Source organism: Ursus americanus, chromosome 4 (assembly GCF_024610735.1).
Source record: "Ursus americanus isolate L20-20 chromosome 4, mUrsAme1.1.p, whole genome shotgun sequence".
Lineage (NCBI taxonomy): Eukaryota > Metazoa > Chordata > Mammalia > Carnivora > Ursidae > Ursus > Ursus americanus.
Window position 1 is genome coordinate 17,049,594 of NC_142130.1, and position 18,976 is coordinate 17,068,569.

At 40.2% G+C, this 18,976-nt stretch overlaps 1 protein-coding gene across 3 annotated transcripts in view; it reads right to left on the reverse strand.

Moving 5' to 3' along the window:
• Positions 1-18,976, reverse strand: part of GNB4 (G protein subunit beta 4) — a 55,210-nt gene that overhangs the window by 35,155 nt on the left and 1,079 nt on the right. The window contains exon 1 of one of the 3 annotated variants that reach the window (XM_087861416.1): positions 6,709-6,730. The exons of the other annotated variants lie outside the window; for them this stretch is intronic. The gene's annotated coding sequence lies outside the window, so the exon portion shown is untranslated. Of the gene's footprint in view, positions 1-6,708; positions 6,731-18,976 lie in introns of those variants that run through there. 3 annotated transcript variants of the gene reach the window in all.

The window sequence follows — 18,976 nt, forward strand, 5'->3', positions numbered from 1 at the left end:
AACGCCGGGATCACGCCCTGAGCAGAAGGCAGACGCTTAACGACTGCGCCACCCAGGCGCCCCTGAGAAAGGTTTCTAGTGGCAAAATCAGAGCCCTTGTAATGCTTGTACCAAATGAAAGGTAGCAGACTATGCCACCGCAAAGACGGCCTAAGGATGTGGCATAGGATTATTCAGAGAAACAGCAAGACACAGGAGAGACTGAAAACAAGAGAAGTTACTCCTCTGAAATGGAAATTTACATTTATAAAGAAAATCTCCATTTGTAAGGGTGTCTCCCTCTCTGTTCTAGGAAGGAAAGGACTCTAAATCACCAGAGAATCTTAACCAATGGAGAATGCTCCGATTTAAATCTGCACAACAAACCTTACCTTTGTTTACCCTTGCCTTTCCTGATAACCTCCCAGGACTGGGCCCCCTCCCCACCCCCACTCACTCCCAGAGGCACACTTTCTTCTTTCTTTAGCTGAAGACCATATTTAAGCTGGTGCCCGGGGCTACCTTAGGGAGTTACACATTTTCCCCCCTGGGAATCTCCCACGTATTACCTGAGGAATACACGGTCATAAACTTTTCTCCTTTTCTTTTATTGCAGGGTGTCAGCCAAGAACTCAGAAGAGTAAAGGGAAAATCATTATTTCTCCCCTACAGAGACAACAGCAAACTTTCTCTGGATGCTTGAAAAGAAATCTTAAAGCTGCCTTCCCCCACCTTCCATTATCTACTGCGAAAGGAAGAACTAGTTTTTCACTCTTTAAGAAAAACTTATTGGTTCTGTCACTAAGGAGAAAGAATATTTTGATTACACACTTTCTGGTGATCTTTTCTACCCACCTGACAATTACTGGATTGCTGAGAATACCAATAAGGAGCACATTATAGACTAGATTATAAACAACTTCCGTACAAGCCTAGAGGCTGACTAGGGTAAACTGAGGCCACAAGATACCCCCAAGGTGAAACCTATAAGATAAATCCTATGATGTTTTGAAGGTCTACAGGAGATCTAACGAAGTGGCCAATCAATGTACTGACATGGTCTGTGTATGTAACGCAGCTATGAAAGCTCTGAATTCTTGAGGATACTGTTGCATGAGGTACAGTTTAGTAAGTCGCTCCCCCAACCCGCAGATCTAAAGCACGCTCCAATTCAGAGAAGTGAGGTCCTCCAGGGGCACATATTTGACTAGGGCAACAGGAGGCATCCAACTACTTGCCCTCCTGCAGGTCCTTTACATCCACAGTTAATACAGAACAAAAACCAGGGAAACGGCAAAATAGTTCATAAAACTTTGTAAATTCAATGTGGGGGGGGCATATGAAAATAATGGCAGGAGAAAGAAAACCAGTAAGATAAACGGTCATCCACCACTGAAGAAATTCTCCATTGGGTAGAGCCAGGTGAACTGCCACATAAATTAACTCCAAACCGTCCTGAAGGTTTAAGGTGATCAAGAACCCAACCCCAGAAGGGAGTAAACCAAAACAGTCTCTCACTGATCAGACTTTACCTGAATTAATGACTACAAAAGGAAGCGATGTTAGGCAGAAATTAAGGTTTCCATCTACACTGGTCATATGGCTAACAGAAAATGGAGGAGGATTTCTGCGAACTCAGACATAAAGCCGAAGGCAAAGAGACATCAATTACGCTTTTTTTTTTTTTTTTCTTAGAGCTTTCAACATATGGTAAGAGAATCAACCTCAAGGCTTACTAAATAGCCCCATGGTCGGCTGCATTCACACCCCCCCCCAACATACTGTGGACACTGATTCTTACAATTACAAGAAGGCTGAGAAGAGAAAAGGTCAGCTAGAAGGGCTAGCTAATATTTAGATGTATAACGAGAAGAGTTTCTCTTCTATGGGGGGGGAGGGGTGCTAGGGGCAACCAAGCCACAGACAGGGAAAAGATAGTTACAAGCTAAAATTAAGATAAAGGATTAGCATCTGGAGTTTAAAAACAATTCCTCCAAACTAATAAAAAAGACCAATGATCTAACTGAAAAATGTTCATAGATATGAATCAGCAAACCACAGCAGGTACAACTACAGAAGCTAATATACAAATGAAAAGGTATTCAACCTCAATAATCAGGGCCAATGCAATAAGAATTTCATACCTATCAGATCGATCAAACTGCATCTCAACCAAGAATCAGCAAGGTTGGGGCGCCTGGTTGGCTTAGTCGGGGTAAGGCGTGTGACTCTTAATCTCGAGGTCATGAGTTCAAGCCCCACATTGGGTATAGAGATTAAATTAAAAAGGAAAAAAAAAAAAAAGAATTGGCAAGGTTGGGGGTAAGTGGTAACTCATTTTGGTTGGAAAGCAACTTGGCCAATATCTAACAAAGGCGATGATACCTCTATGTTTCAATATGACAATTCCATTTCTGGGGGCGCCTGGCTGGCTCAGTTGGTAAGACATGCCACTCTTGATCTTGGAGTCATGAGTTCAAGTTCTACAGGGGGTATACAGATTACTTAAATAAAACTTTTAAAAAATTTATTAAAGAAAAAAAAAGATTTAATTCCATTTCTGGGTATATAAGCCCTAAAGGAAACTCAAGTACATGTGCTCATGTGCTCAAGAGCTGGGTTCATATAGGGGCGCCTGGGTGGATCAGTTGTTAAGCATCTGCCTTTGGCTCAGGGCGTGATCTCAGCATTCTGGGATCGAGCCCCACATCAGGTTCCTCCCCTGGGAGCCCGCTTCTCCCTCTCCCACTCTCCCTGCTTGTGTTCCCTCTCTCGCTGGCTGTCTCTCTCAAATAAATAAATAAAATCTTAAAAAAAAAAAAAAGCTGGGTTCATATAGTACTACTTGTAAGAGCAATAAACTGAACACTAATGCCCACCAACAGAATGGATAACTGTAGTGTTTTCATGTTGAATTATTGTATCACAATGAAAACAAATGAACTACAGATATAGACAATGTAGACTAATCTGAACAATAATATGGGGGGGGGGGTGGAACAAGTTCCAGAAGACACATACCAGCATAATACTCTTTTTATGAAACTCAAAAACAACTAAGACTATTTAGGAATGCACACATATCTAATAAAAGGTTTTTGAAGGGAATGATAAAACAGTACAAGGGAGAAACACACAAGTACAATAGTTGCAAATAATTGTTAATTTTCAAATTCCTGAGTTGGGTATTTGCTTTACAGGTGTTTATGTTACCAATAAGCAAGTAAATATAAATATATAAAAGTGAGTCACCCTCTCTCACTGTCTCTGTCAAATAAATAAAATCTTAAAAAAAAAAAAAGTGAGTCATACATGGATCCACAATAAATATATTTATAGTTAATCCAACTCTTGTACTAAATTAAACAAGGAGACCATTAGGACTGAGGCGGTTCGAATACCTTAGCAAACTATGTAAGCAAACCCAAACCTAAGCCTGTAAAACCCAAGGACAACCAATCACAGTCAACTAGGCTTTCCAAATAAGGCAACCACAGGGCTAGAGCTAATCAAATAATTCCCTTGCTTTGCTTCTCTATAAAAATCTTGCCCCTACCTATGCCCAACCTGAATTGATTTTTGCTAAAACAAAAACAAAAAACAACTTAAAATGTTCAATATGCCTCAGTTTACCTCTTAACACACCTGAAGTCCACTGGGAACCATAAAATAAGTGGAATGAGATAAAAATAAAGACAAAAAGAAGCTGAGGCCAAGGGGAGCCTGGGTGGCTCAGCCGTTAAGCGTCTGCCTGCAGCTCAGGTCATGATCCCAGGGTCCTGGGATCCAGCCCCGAATCGGGCTCCCTGCTGAGTGGGAAGCCCACTTCTCCCTCTCCCACGCCCCTTGCTTGTGTTCCCTCTCTGTCAAATAAATAAAATCTTAAAGAAAAAAAAAACAAACCAACCAACCCTGAGGCTCAGACAGGTTAAATAACTTGCCTGAGACTGGAAGCACAGATGGGAACTGAATCTGAGTGTGTGTGCACCTCTGGAACCCAGGATCTCAACCACCCTGCCACACTACCTCTTTTCAAAGGGCAGCTCATTAGACTTCTCTGCTGAATCTGACCAATGATAGTCCCTCCTTATTCACTTTATTGCTATGGCTTTCACACCCCAACCTCCTAGGTCCTCCTTGTACTTCACAGACTATTGTTTTCTCTGGGTTTTTTGCTGTCTACCCCCAACCCCATTCATTTTTTACTTGTGTTTGCCAGGATCTATCTTCAGCCAGATAGTTAAGACACTTTCCTCCTGGGAGGAAGGAAAGATAAAGGAATACAAGATACATATGAGCCATCTCTACATTCCTTTACCAAAACACAAAACAAAAAACAAAAAAACCCACAACAACCACAGGGGGGCAGTGCCCGGCTGGCTCAGCTGGTGGACCGTGCGACTCTCAGGGTCATGAGTTCAAGCCCCACGTTGGGTGTAGAGGTTACTTAAAATCTTAAAATTGTTTTTAAAATTATACATAAGAAAAAAAACACAACCAAGAACAAAACACACAAGCAAAAAACATCAGAAGGGTACAGTGTAATTGTCAAGAAATTTCACCAATGGTGATTTTTACTCTAGGTCAAATTGGAGCTATTCATCACAATCTCTGAAGTGGTATTGAAACGGAAGACGAAAGCAATTTTAAACTAATAATTTAATAGAAATTAGTTTAATATCAGCACAGTGTCTTTCAGTTACCATAACTTGACTAAGTTCTTTTTCAACATGAATGATTCATTTAACACAATTGAAATTATTATATAATGAAAGCATTGTAAGCTGAGAAGCAGCATATTAGTTTTAAAAAGTTCAGCTGAGCCAGTTACACATATAAAAAAGTGCCAATGAGCCACTGTATCCACACGAATTAAAAAAATACAGTTGCATAATTCAGCTTCTCTACTTCTTAAAATGTCCACAGAAGTTTTACCAAAGCAAGGCATTATGTAGGCTGTACAATTATACTGCTGTGTTAGTGAACAGGCAATTTCATCTATATGCGACAAGGAAATAGGGATATTTCTTAGCTACTAATAATTTAATACTGATCACGAAAGCTTGCAAGGCATGAAAAGAATATTTTAAGTTGTAAATTTAGGCATAAAACTACTTTTGCTTCCTGATGTCATCAGAAAAATTCAAGTTTGTTACTGGAATCCCTAATGTTCTACGTTTCTCTTTGCCATCTTTGTTAATTCCTATACTTTGTAAAAAAAAAAAAAAAAAAAAAAAACCAAACCCAACTGCAAGTCCATAATGCATTAGGTATTTAAAGTTTTTACGATCATTCTTAGCATGGAACTTAAAAGCACACTTGCCTATCCACCCCAAGTACTCCATTTACAGATATCCCCATGTGGCTTTCACAAGAAGTTAGCTAAAAACATAGGGCAGCAGGGGGCGAATGGAGGAGACAGAAAAATGGGCAGCAGGGGGCGAATGGAGGAGACAGAAAAATAGAAGTTGGAGCTGCTCGAAGGGCAGCATAGGCATTCAGGTTTCTTTCTTTCTCATCCCCTTGAACACTTAAATGCCCCAAGTAAAAAAATTCTGCCTCTTGTGAACCACAGGCATGTCCGTGTTCCAGAAAATACATAAGGTGCTGTTTCTTCATTCTGTTCCCCTTCACCTAACTGGTATGTTGTGGCCTGGTTCATTCTTTCACCAAACATTTACCGAATGCCCATCATACGCAAAGACCTGAGGCTACACGTGAAAGGGACAGGCCCAGCTCCCCAGCTCACGGTCAAGGAGGAAAACAGACATATAAGATACTCACATAGGTCCATAATCCCACTATCCGAAGCCCTAGCACCACGTGTGGTTTAGATCTGGGAAGTTTTCAGATTTTAAAAAGGTCAAGGAGTATTTCTGTAGCAAAACATAAGCACATTCACAACCAGGTGGGGGAAAAACAGACTAGTTTCGTGGTAGATCAGGCCAGGCTGTGGCACGACAGGAGTCCAAATCACATAAAATTTTGCCACTAAGTGATGTATGGAAAAGCCTGCCGTTTTCATAGCATTCTGGGTCTCTGTGGAGAGATTATGGACCTGTAATGCGTAAGAGGAAGATTACGTGGCACAAAGTCAGGACAAGCCCAGAACAGAGGCATTAGTAGGAGTCAGTGAACCAAGGGATGGCACTCACTGAGCACTTCTGTGCCATGCACTTTGCAGAACTCTTCTCGGGAACTCATCTAATGGCCGCAAATCGACCTCAGAAGGTACGGGCTAATAGGATCCCCATGCCACAGGCGAGGGAACTACAGGTTACAGAGGTTACCGCACTTACCTGAGTTCATAGAACCTAAGAGAGTGCTGACTCACCCCCAGTATCCTTCCTGCGTGACCCCAGAAATTGCTCGCCTGCTCTGAGTCTTAATTCCCTCATCGGTAGAATGCAGATACCCGGGGGGGGGGGGGGAGGATTGTTTGGCGAATTAAACATATACATTCACAAAATGTCCTTGGAACTCTGAGGGCTAATTTGGCCCAGCAAGGGAAATATACAAAGACGCTATGACCAGAAACAGTACACAGGCCGGTATCTACATCCGGATCAATATACAATGCAAAACACTTTCAACAAAAAGAAAAATACAATGATTACCAGAAAGAAATGTTTTCATGGCCTCAGCATCCCAGTTATGCTGCCGCGTAACCCCTTGTTGGTAACCCCTGTGCTCTCTCTGTAACTCCTTGAGAAGCGCTGAGATTCCTACCTGTGAACTCCGGAGACGACTTCCGTCCGCCTGCAAGGAGAGTACGCTACCCCTGCCCCCTGTTATATAGACCAGGACTCTCTAATGAGTGGGTAGGAGAGAAAGCATCCAATCACGTGAAGGCCTTTCTCAAACGACACCCACCTCGCGAAGACAGCAGTACCTGGCCCACCCCAGCACACCGCCCACCCCGCCCACCCCGCCCTCTTGCCCTGACTCCTGGATTGAAGCACTGCTGATTACTGCTATAGCCTTCAGGTGTGGAAGGGAAGAAGCATGGCTCATAACCACCAATTCAACTAATAACCTCATCAGGGGTTCTCAAAGTGTGGGGACCAGGGGCAGCAGCAGCATCACTGAGGAATTGCTAGAAACGCACACGTTTAGGCCCTTTCCCAGGCCTAAACAGCAAACTCTGAGCATGGAGCCCAGCGATCAGTGCTTAACAAGCACCCTAATTCCGGTGCCTCCTACAGTCTGAGAAACACATAGGAAACAAATCTAAAACCATTTCATTGAGGGAATGTTCAAGAATGTGTGTTGATTTAGGGGCACCTGGGTGGCTCAGTTGGTTAAGCGTCTGCCTCCGGCTCAGGTCATGACTGGGGTCATGAGATTAAGCCCCGGCTCAGCAGAGTTGGGGTCTCCCTCTCCTTCTGCCCCTCCCCCTGCTCGTGTGTGCACACACTTGCGCTCTTTCTCAAATAAAATCTTAAAAAAAAAAGTGTGTGTGTTCATGGGGTGCCTGGCTGGCCCAGTTGTTAGAGCACACAACTCCTGATTTCGGAGTTGAGTTCAAGGCCCACGTTGGGTGTAGAGATTACTTACAATCTTAAAAAAAAAATGTGTGTTTATGCATTAAGAAGTTCCTAAAAAGACTGAGGCGCCTGGGTGGCTCAGTGGGTTAAGCATCTAACTCCTGATTTTGGCTTAGGTCATGATCTTGGGGTTGTGGGATTGGGGCTCTGCACTCAGCATGGAGTCCACTTGAGATTCTCTCCCTGTCCTTCCCCTCTGACTCTCTAAAATAAATAAATAAATCTTTTTTTTTTTTTTTAAAGTTCTGGGGCACCTGGTGGCTCAGCTGGTTAAGCATCTGCCTTGGGCTCAGGTCATGATCCTGGGGTCCTGGGATGGAGCCCCCCCCCCACCCCCACCCCACCCCGCATCAGGCTCCCTGCTCAGCAGGGAGTCTGCTTCTCCCTCTCCCTCTGCCCCTCCCTGCTGCTTGTGCTCTCCGGCTCGCTCTCAATAAATAAAATCTTAAAAAATAGGTTCCTAAAAAAAACTAAATGGCATTTATATTATCTTTCTGGTCAAACAAAACTTCTAAATACTTTAAAAAATAAAGATAGTAGTTGGAATACATGATTTTAGAAAAAAATCATTCCCGTTCCTATCAGCTTTTAAATAGGGCAGAATTATTTCCCATATCTGAATTGTGAAAATTTTTTGAATTTTTTTCCTGAGGAATGCCTTCAGAATGGGAAAAGAGAAAAAAGAGACGCTCCCCATATAAATTTCCTATTTCTCAAACACAACTTAAAAACGTTTTTACAAAGAAATCATCAACGATTTCTTGATGTATTTCAGGTGTTATCTTCCTTCAAGGGAAACAATGCATCTGGCAAAAACTTGAATTTTTTTGGCAGCCATCACCTTCTTTAAAAGAATCTGTATTTGGTCTTGCTTTTACTCTTTAAGAAATGTAAGAATGAAATAAATTCAAGAGTTGAAAGAACAGCTTAGGAATCAGCTATCTTCTATCAGGAAATACCCAGGACACCTGAAAAGAGAGATACTTGAAAACAAGTTTTTAATTTAAGGCTTAAATGCATTAATCTTTGTTAAAGTAGTGAAGCATGTGAGAAAATACCTGCCAATAGTGTTTCAAGTATCTCCGGAGTTAACTAAGAAAGGGACTTAGATTCTCAACTGCCAAAAGTAGCTCTTACTACCTTTCTTTTCTTTTTCTTTTTTTTTTTAAAGAACTTGTGATTTACTTTTGTTAACAAGTCACAACATGATCAGTCCACACAGTCATAATCAACTAACGAGAAAACAAGCTCTTTATCCAGGTATCATAAACAGATCCACTGGGGTTGAACCGTTTGGTTAAGATTTACAGGGTCTCGGGGCGCCTGGGTGGCACAGTGGTTAAGCGTCTGCCTTCGGCTCAGGGCGTGATCCCGGCGTTATGGGATCGAGCCCCACATCAGGCTCCTCTGCTATGAGCCTGCTTCTTCCTCTCCCACTCCCCCTGCTTGTGTTCCCTCTCTCGCTGGCTCTCTCTCTGTCAAATAAATAAAATCTTTAAAAAAAAAAAGAATTACAGGGTCTCTCATTGAACAGGATTTGTCATCTTGGCAGAAATCTAAACTGAGGTGGTAAATTCCGCGGCCCAATAAAATGTCACGCATAAAAGTGAAAAAAAAAAAAAAGGACAGGTATTCATTATTCATGGAATTAAAAGCAAATGGATTTTGTTTCATTCCCACACCTTTTTACATTTGTGTGTTATAAATAAAACGTGTGATAACTGTAGTGTTTTAAACTCTTTGCCATTTATAAAAGCTGAGTGTTTAATCATAAATTCTTTAGGTTTAATTTTTAAATTATAAATTGTAAAAGTATCCTTTAAACCAAGGAAAAGAAGGGAAGAACTCTTGGAGGCAAAGGCAGTAACAAAACCTAAAATTACAGTAATACCAGGTACAACACAAAAACCTGATGCAGAGCGCACCTTTTAAATGCAGAGTCCTTGTGTTTCCTTTCTTTTAGTGTATCATACCTACAGAATCGGAGAGAAAATGGAAGCGTTAAGGGAAGAGGTTTAGCTTTTTTCTAGTCAACACTTGGAAAAGCTTTCAGAAAGATTTTTCTCCCTGCATTATTCCTATGATTTTTAGCTATAGTCCTAAAGTACATAAGAAATGAACACCATTCTGACCTACGGTCAATCCAAATCGTCACGTGATTCATTCTTCCACCCAACAAACATCGTTTAACGCCTGCCCCGCACCGGGTACCCACACCGACCCACCCCCATCAGAAGAGTTCATCTTCTCATGAGAAACTAGTAACAATGACCTCAGGATGTAAGGGCTGCAATAGAGCACGTATTTCAAATGTTACGTCACCAAAACCTAATGTTTCATGAGAATAAGACTGAACTTACCATACTGAGGAATTCCCTTAAACTGAAACCGTTTCTAGTGTGCTCATATTTTTAGCTGCACTACCTCTTAAAGCAACAAGTTCTATGAATTCACTGGCAGCTATGTAAAATGGCAGGGAATTTCCTTCTACTTAGTCCTAAAAGTACCTTCTCTAAGCTGAGCAGCCTCTAATTTTAGTATTTCTAAGACTCTATGACTCAGACATTAGGAAAATAAATGATTATGTAAATTACAAACCCTAACCTTCTCAGACAGTCTTTTCTCAGATGACTTCACTCAAGTATTGTTACCTCTTGGATTTTTTTGATAGGACCACGTATGGTTCATCTCTGTATCACTAAGTCACATGGTCTTAGGTCACTTTAAAGTCACATAATTTGTTTTTTTAACCAAAAACAATCCCTTCAGTTTAACAGAATTACATATTACTCTTGATTATATCTCAAAAAAATGTTTAAATGAATCCCATCACTAAAGGATGAAAATATGACAACAGCAGCTCGCAGAATTTCATCTAACAAATGTTTGTAAGGTTATAAATGTTTATAAGGCATCATGATCTAGCTTATTTGCTAATTTGGCTTCACGGGACAAAATGCGACGTGCAATTAACATATTCATGGAAAGGCAGCTACAACTTCATGTGTTCACAGCTTTAATAAAAGTAAAATATCTTTTTTCAAAAAAAGTAAGATTATCTTAAAGGTACCAATAATAAGCAGAAATAGAGTGCATCACTCGGTGTCTTTCTCCCAGTACAGATCTCATTCTTTCTAACATAAAGCCATTAATGCCTAGGCAGAAGGTGAAACTTCAGAGGTTTTACTAATTAAAAAGCAAATGCACCTACGTGGTATTGGTCTGGGATGCACAGATATCCACCAATGCTGCTTCAGGATCACACTTTATTTACCAAAATATCATAGGACTGCTTTCTTGGGTTGAAACAAACAGCTAATAAACCACACTAGCTATCTGTGATTCCACTCCATCCTCAACTCCCTCCCCCACCACTAAGGTTCGCAACAGCCGTCAGTCCAAGGGGTCTTAACTCTCCCAGGAGGGAACAGTGTTTCAGCAGCGCACACTCCCGCGCACCAACATCGCTCTTCGGCAGTGTTGAGAAACACACGCTACTGGTGATGCTTTTCTAGCCCGTCATGATGCGTCTCACCATCATCTCTAAAAACTTTACGAAGATGTTTCCTCACTGAAAATGAGCACCTAACCATGGATGAAATTTACACAGCCACATTCCTCTCCTTCTTTATATCCTTCCTAAGTCTCAGAGGAGCATTTCTGTGTGCGTTTTTAAATATTTTTCCCCCAAAAGCTTCCCTAGTGGCACATTAATAATCAATGAAATAATGAAATCCCTTGATAAGCTTTCGTTCCCATAAACATTAACACACAACCATGAAAACAAATATTTAAGTTTGAAAAATGTTTAAAGACCAACTGCTTTTGCTTTTTATGTCATGGGACAAGATGACCACAGTTTTCTTTTTTTTTTTTTCTTAAATGTTTATTTATTTAAGTAATCTCTACACCCAACATGGGGTTCGAACTCAAGGCCCCAAGATCAAGAGTCTCATGTTCTTCCTACTGAGCCAGCCAGATGCCCTAAAACCACATTTTTCAAAAAGTTGACTCCTACTCCCACAACAGCCTCCCCAGAGACCCATTTCATAAGTAATACAAATAATGAAGATCCCTTGTTGACGAATTTCAATTTCCTTAAATAATTAGCTGTCCTCCATTTTTCTATTAAGTACATAATTTAATTTACGGAAGTCTAGAAAATAAAAAAATGTTTAAATTATTTCCTTATGAAAACCTGGTCGCTATAAATCTTGTTAACTACCCTAAATAAAATGTATAATCTCTGCTGCATGCCAGTTAAACAACAAAGTCTCATTTAGCTGAAGGGGTATTACGGGGTTTTTAATTTTACATTACTAAATAGTTAAAGCCCAATTTTCAATTTTTAACAATTCCAGGGTAAGGATGTGTAGGTGGGGAACTCATAAAAATTGAAGGGGAAAAAAAATGAGTCAAGCCATTGCTACATGTTACCTTAACAAAAATATCAAAAATCCCTATACACAAGCCCAGGGACTAATTAATAGCCCTTTGAGCACAGGGACCACTGTCCTCATCTCTGTGTATTCCAAAGTAGCGTTCTCTCTCGACGGTACAGATTATATCAATTTCTCCATAGCTAAAAATGCATTACAAGTTAGGTGATGAAGAAGAAACAGTAAGACTTCTAAAAACATAGTATTTTTTAATAAATAAGAATGAATGTTTAAGGACCATCACTCTTCGATTGTTTATATAGCAAAAAGTTATAAACATGAATCAACAGGCGAGCAGATACAGTACCTCCATACAATGAAATATTATGCAGCTGTTAAGATGAGAACCTCAGAGCTCTAAATACTTGCAAAGATGCCGGCACTAAAGACATCCCCTGAACAATGCTCCCTTTTGGGGTTCCAACTGTAAGATAAGCATTTTGGTGGGAGTACACCCTTACCCAGCAAGGTGTATACTAAGCCTCCTTGGTAATAACCAAACAGCACAGGAAACAACCCTGCTAAAGCCAAAACTGGGTGGGAGAAGGGGGTAATTTAAGCTGTGTACTGCCTTAAATATTAAAGATGGACATTAAGAGAAACTTTAAATTTATATTATTTTAGCAAGTCAGTAGTACACGAGTGTTAAAATCACTTAATGTGATTGCTGCTACAAAACAAATTAAATAAGATATAACTTTGAGCAATTCTAGAAGGCTCTCCATAAGGCGTGCTGGAAAAACGGTATTGAGGAACATATATTATAAACTTATCAAGCATTTTTTGTTCATCACTCTTGCACCAAGGGAAATTCTTTGGTACCCGTGCCATCCCTGGACAGTAGAAGGCTGTCCGGTAGCATAATAATTAAGAGTGCTGTCTCTACGACACAACTGTTGGGGTTTGGATACTGGCTTCTCCACTGGCATATGTTAACTGACATACGGAAAAGTCGGAAGATTAACTGAAATTAATAGTAGTTGAGCAAAAGGTGTCTGTAAAATAAAAATGGAAAAATATTAAAAATATTTTAAGAGAGGGGTGCCTGGGTGGCTCAGTCGGTTGAACATCTGCCTTCGGCTCAGGTCCTGATCCCAGGGCGTTCTGCTCAGCGGGGAGTCTGCTTCTCCCTCTCCCTCTCCCCCTGCCGGTGCTCTCTCTCTCAAATAAATAAATGCAATCTTTAAAAAATACATATTTTAAGAGAAAGAAGTATACTTAAGCAGGAATTATTTTAAATAATCAAAACATCTTGGAGATAGTTTGTTGTTGTTTTTTTACATCCTAACCCAGATCTCACTTTAAATATTGTCCTTTTTCTTGTCATTCTTTCCAATATTAATACGGTTAATTTAGAGGCTTGCCAAAAATTAAAATTTTGTAATCTTTGTAATTAAAAGTTAATTATCCAATCTGTGGTCAAGGTTCTTCCCTTTTTGTTTCTTCCTAGTGACCTACTGCACTCATCTGGCTGCCTATCAGTGTTACCTCCACCAGAGGGCGGACAAAAGGAAGACGAAGCCAGCAAACAAAATTAACAACTTGTTAGCTTCCAGAGAAGCTTTAGCAGATCACCAAGAAACTTTAAACAGCACTTACATTATAGGATTCTCTGAGACAGTCTTCTCCATTTGAGACGGTATTAGTTAAAATATAACAAAAAAGCTGGAATATATTGATTCATGCATTTATTCATTCATTCAACAAACATCTGAGTTCCGACCACATGCCAGACACATTCCAGGCTCTAGGGATTCAGCAGTAAACAAAACAAACAAAAGGCCCTGTTGTCATGGAGCTTTATTCTATATCTGTCTAGGAGACAGATAATAAAGCACATAAATAAACAACAATTTCAAGTACAGATAAGTACTATGCAGGAGAAAAAAACCTGCAAGAAGTTAGCAACAAGGAAGGCTATTTTTAAATAAATCAATCTGTAAAGTCTGAATGAAATGATCCAATGAGCCATGCCTTAAATGGGAGAAGAGCATTCCAGGAAGAATAAACAGTAAATGCAAAGGTCCTGAGGCAGAAACTAACTTGGCATGTTGAATCAACAGCAGAGAGGATAGTGAGGCTGGAGGGGAGTGAGCAAAGCAGAAGAGATTAGAGGGGGTGGGCAGGAGACCAACCATGTAATCATGTGGGCCTCTTGACCACAGTAAAAACTTCAGATTTTATCTAACAGTAATGGGCTCTGCTGCCTGAGACTGGAAGCTGAAAGAGCAGTCAGGAGCTCCTGCTGTAGTCCAGGCCCCAGAAGATGCTGGTTTGACACAAGGGTAGTGGCAGTAGAAACAATAAAAAATAGCCAAATTTGGGATAATAATAAGTTAGAGCCCATTATAGTTGCCAATGGGGGAAGAGATGTACCATGAGCGAAACAGGAGAATTAAAGCTAACTCTTAGGATTGTTAGCCTAAGCAACTGGGTGGATGATAACACCATTTTCTGAGGAGAGTAAGAAGCTCTCGCCGGTGAAACAGGATGAAAATCAGAGTCCGTGTCCCAGAAGCCAAGGGAAAATTGCTTCAACAGGAAGGAGTCCTCTATCACCCGTGTTAAATGTGGCCGAGCGATCTAATGTGGCAAGACTGATGTCACTGGTGACCTTGGGAAGAATGGTTTTTTTCACAGCACAGGAAGGACAAAGTCACTCTGCAGGGGGTTTAGAAAAGAGGAGATGGGGAGCTGAGGAGTAGACACAGCCGGCATGGACTCCTTCGAAGATTTTTTTTGTTGTTTTTGGACACAAAGCTTTATTGTTTTTTGAAGTTTTATTTTTAACATTTCATTTTTTAAAATTTCAAATTTAAAGTTGAAAAAAGTAGTATGGTGAATAAATACTCTTAGACCTTTCACTTAGATTCACTAATTGTTAATATTTGCCATGTTGGCTTTATCATTCTCTCTTCATATGTAATAATTAATTATTGCTTGTTCATTTGAGAGTATACTGAAGATATTTTGACCATTTACTCCTAATAATTCACTGTGTATCTTCTAAGAACAAGGGCATTGTCTTATATAACACAGTACAATGACCAAATTCAGGAAACTTAACATTGATGCAATACTATTATTTCATATTCAGTACATATTCAAATTTTGCCAATGTCCTGATAATAGTCTTAGGTCAGTTAGCTTTTCCAACCCAAGATCCAACGCAGGATTTTATGCGTTGCACTTTGTCGGGTTCTTAAGCTTCCTTTATTTATTTTTTTTAGCATTCTTTTTTTTTAAAGATTTTATTTATTTGAGCAAAAGAGGGCGCGCACGAAAGACAGAGAGAGGGAAAGAGAGGAGAGAGGGTGCACACAAGCAGGGGGAAGGGGCAAAGGAGAGGGAGAAGCAGACTCCCGGCTGAGCAGGGAGCCTGATGGGGACTGGATCCACAACCCTGGGATCATGACCTGAGCCGAAGGCAGATGTTTGACCCACTGAGCCACTCAAGCACCCCAAACTTCATCTAGAACATTTCCTTTGCCTTTCTCTTTCCTGACATTAACATACTGGGAAAAGCTCATTTGTGGGAGGACCCTCAATTAAGGTCCCTCAATTGTTTCCTCTTTGTAGATTTTGGTTATGCATTTTAGAAAAACCACCGAAAGGTTATGATGTCCCCAGTTCAAGCACATCAAGAGGAACCTGTTTTGTTTTGTTTATTAAGATTTTATCTATTTATTTGAGAGAGAGCAGGAGCAGCGGAGAGAGAAAGAAGCAGACTCCCGGCTGAGCAGGGAGGCCAACACGGGGCTCCACCCCAGGACCCTGGGATCACGCCTTGAGCCAAAGGCAGAAGCTTCACCGACTGAGCCACCCAGGCGCCCCAAGAGGAACCTGTTTATCTGGCTATTGGTGATGTTAACTTTGATCATCTGGTTGAGATGGTGTCTGCCAGACTTCTGCACTGTGAAGTATTCCTTTTCCCCTGGGTCATTAATCTCTGGAGAGACCACCGGAAACTGTATTAGTACCCTTTTCCCCATTCCATTTTCTCCATCAGTAATGCTTTCGTGAATCAACATGACCATGATGGTGGCAAGCCAGTCACTCTTCTAACTTTATTGCTCCTTCTACCTTTTTATTGGCAGTCTACTTGCTTTTCCTTTATTTATTATGAACTTGTGGATTCTTATTTTATTCAGTGGGTTATAATCCATTACTATCATTATTCATTTTGCAGCTCAAATTTTCCCAGATTTGGCTGCTCAAGCTAGTTCCTATGTCCTTCTGATGTGCCGCCACCATTTTTGGGAACACTTTCTTGCCTTCTACTTCCCCTGCCCCAGCCCTTGAACCAGCCATTTAGATCTGGGCACTACTTGTGCTCAGGGCTTCTAGGGTATCATTGCTTCTAGACCTTTCCATCAGACAGAGCTAGGAAATATATAACTCTAAATCCAATCCAACACCAGAGAGTGCTTCACCGCCTTCTCCATTTCGTATCTTTATTTCCCTTCTCCCACAGTGAAAATGCTACCTCAAAAAAATATCAATGAATTTACTCATTTGTTCATTTCTATGATACGTACAAAATAGTTCCAGAGTTGCTATATCTCTGCCACTATAAAAAACCAGTTTGCTACACAGGGTTCAAGTTGATTTTCTTGTTGTTGTTGTTGTTCGGTTTTTTTTTTTTTTTTTTTTTTTTTTTTTTTTTTTGCAGTCCTTTCTATCTTTAGATTAAAGGTAGATAGTTCCAGGTGCTGTGTTAAAAACTTACTTGGATTTTTCTTTTCTTCAGAGAGTTCATGTTATTCATTGAAATACAGTTGGTTCCTTTGTTTTGTTTGTATTCAATTTTGGATGTTTTTTTCTTTCAACCTTGTTAATTTTATTTTTTAACATACAAAACATAAACAAGTTTCCAAAACTATACAAAAAGAGATAATCACAGCAGTGCTGTTCCCTTCGCTATAACTTCTACTCAGTTCCTACCCACCCCCCGAAGGTAACTAATTAGTTTCTTGTTATCCTCTCCTGTATTTATTTTTATTCTACCAAAAAAATTACATTTTCTAAAAAAAAAAAAAAAATGATGCTTTCTCAATGTGGAGCCAGAGACATGGGGCAGAATACTAGATCAAGAAAAGAATTTTAAGATGGGAGACACAGGAGTGCCTGGGTGGCTCAGTCAGTTAAGCATGACCCCAGGGTCCTGGAATCCAGCCCTGCATTGGGCTCCTTGCTCAGCAGGGAGCCTGCTTCTCCCTCTCCCTCTACCTGCTGCTCCCCCTCTTTATGCTCTCTCTCTCTGACAAATCAAAAAATAAAACCTTTAAAAGAAATATCTTCTGGTTTAATTTGAGGAATATCAGAGGGCTCCCATATTCCAAAAGAGACTGCCATACTGTTTATAACCTTCCAAAATAGTTGCATCTATGGCTCTAGAAAACCCACATTAAAATGGGGATTTTATTTTGGAAGGATAATCAAGTTTTCACTACCTATTAATGTCAATAGGAGAAAACCTGCCCTCACAAGAGGGAGGTCTTGAACTTTAAGCCAGACATTGAACCAGGAACAGAGAGGTGAGAGGAGAACGGCTGACACGAGGATCTGTACAATAACACAGATTAGTAACAGTCATGCTGGAAAAACAAACCCACATCTCTGGCACGTCTTGGAAAATTCACAAATATGCTAACTAGTAACTGAGGGTCATTCTGCATGTTCTGGCACGAAGTCAATGTGGCACAGAGGAAAGAACGTAGTCTTCAGACTCAGAGAGGTCTGGCTTTGAACGCCAGTTGAGTGACTAAACAGCTACATGACCACAGGACCACAGGCAAGTTATTTAAGATCTCAGGGGCATCGTTTCCTCACCTGTAGAACTGGATAATGCCTCCTTTGCCAAGTTCATGTAACATATAAATAGAATAATGTGTAGCATATCCCTGGCCCAGAACAAATGTCTAATTAGTCCCTATAACAAATGCAGGTTAAACCAGTCAACAAGGTAAAGAAACTAGTAACAAAGTGTACTTTAGTAACATGCCTGAAAAACTCTTTGAGAATTCACACCATCTCAGGCAGTACTTGGTAAGGGCAAAAAAATGTCCGATACTTTGTTCCAATTCTCAATTTTCAAAATGTCCCAGAATCTATTTTTAAAGTGTAAAAATATGTGCTGACATACTAAAGCGCCAATGACTTAAAAGAAACAATTCTGGGGGGATGTTGATCAAATGGTACAAACGTCCAGTTACAAGAGAGTATGCTCTGGGGATATAAGGTACAGCATGGTTACTATTGTTAACAATACTGTATTCTATACTGGAAAATTGCTCAACACAGCCATGCACACACACAGGTAATTACATGAGGTGATGAATGTGTTAACTAACCTTACCACGATCATCGTTTTGCAATATATATGAATATCAAGTCATCACGTTGTACACTTTAAACTTATATCATGTTGTATGTCAACTGTATCTCAATAAAGCTGGAAAAAAATGATCAAAGAAGCAATTCTACAGGTTAACAAAGACCAAAAACTCAGAAATAACCTCCTAAGCAATGCTTACGGCTCACAGAGATGAACCTCAACGTACTGCAAGCCACGTTAGCCAATTTTATAAATGTGTGTACACAACACAGTTAACCACGTTCAATATAACGGTATTTTAACAGCTTCTATTTCAGTTTCAAATTCACCTACAAACCAAAATGCAACACAGAAAATCTTAAAATGATCTTTAGCCAAATTCTGAAATATACAATAAACTTTCAGAGCCGCGGATCTGTAATAACCCAAAAGCCCCACACTAAAGAATCTTAAAATGTACAATGGCAAAAAGACTCAAAGCATACAATTTCATGGATCCAAACCGTCCTTTTCCTCCACGACTAGAAAAGACTTCCCTTTCATCTTAAATAAGCAGTGTGTGCTCTGTGTTCTAGGAGAAGTACTCAAAGGTCACAATCTCAGTTTGCAACTAAGAAGGAATGATAATAAAGCGTTCTGATCAACAATTAAATCTCAAGTGTCTTAAGAAAACT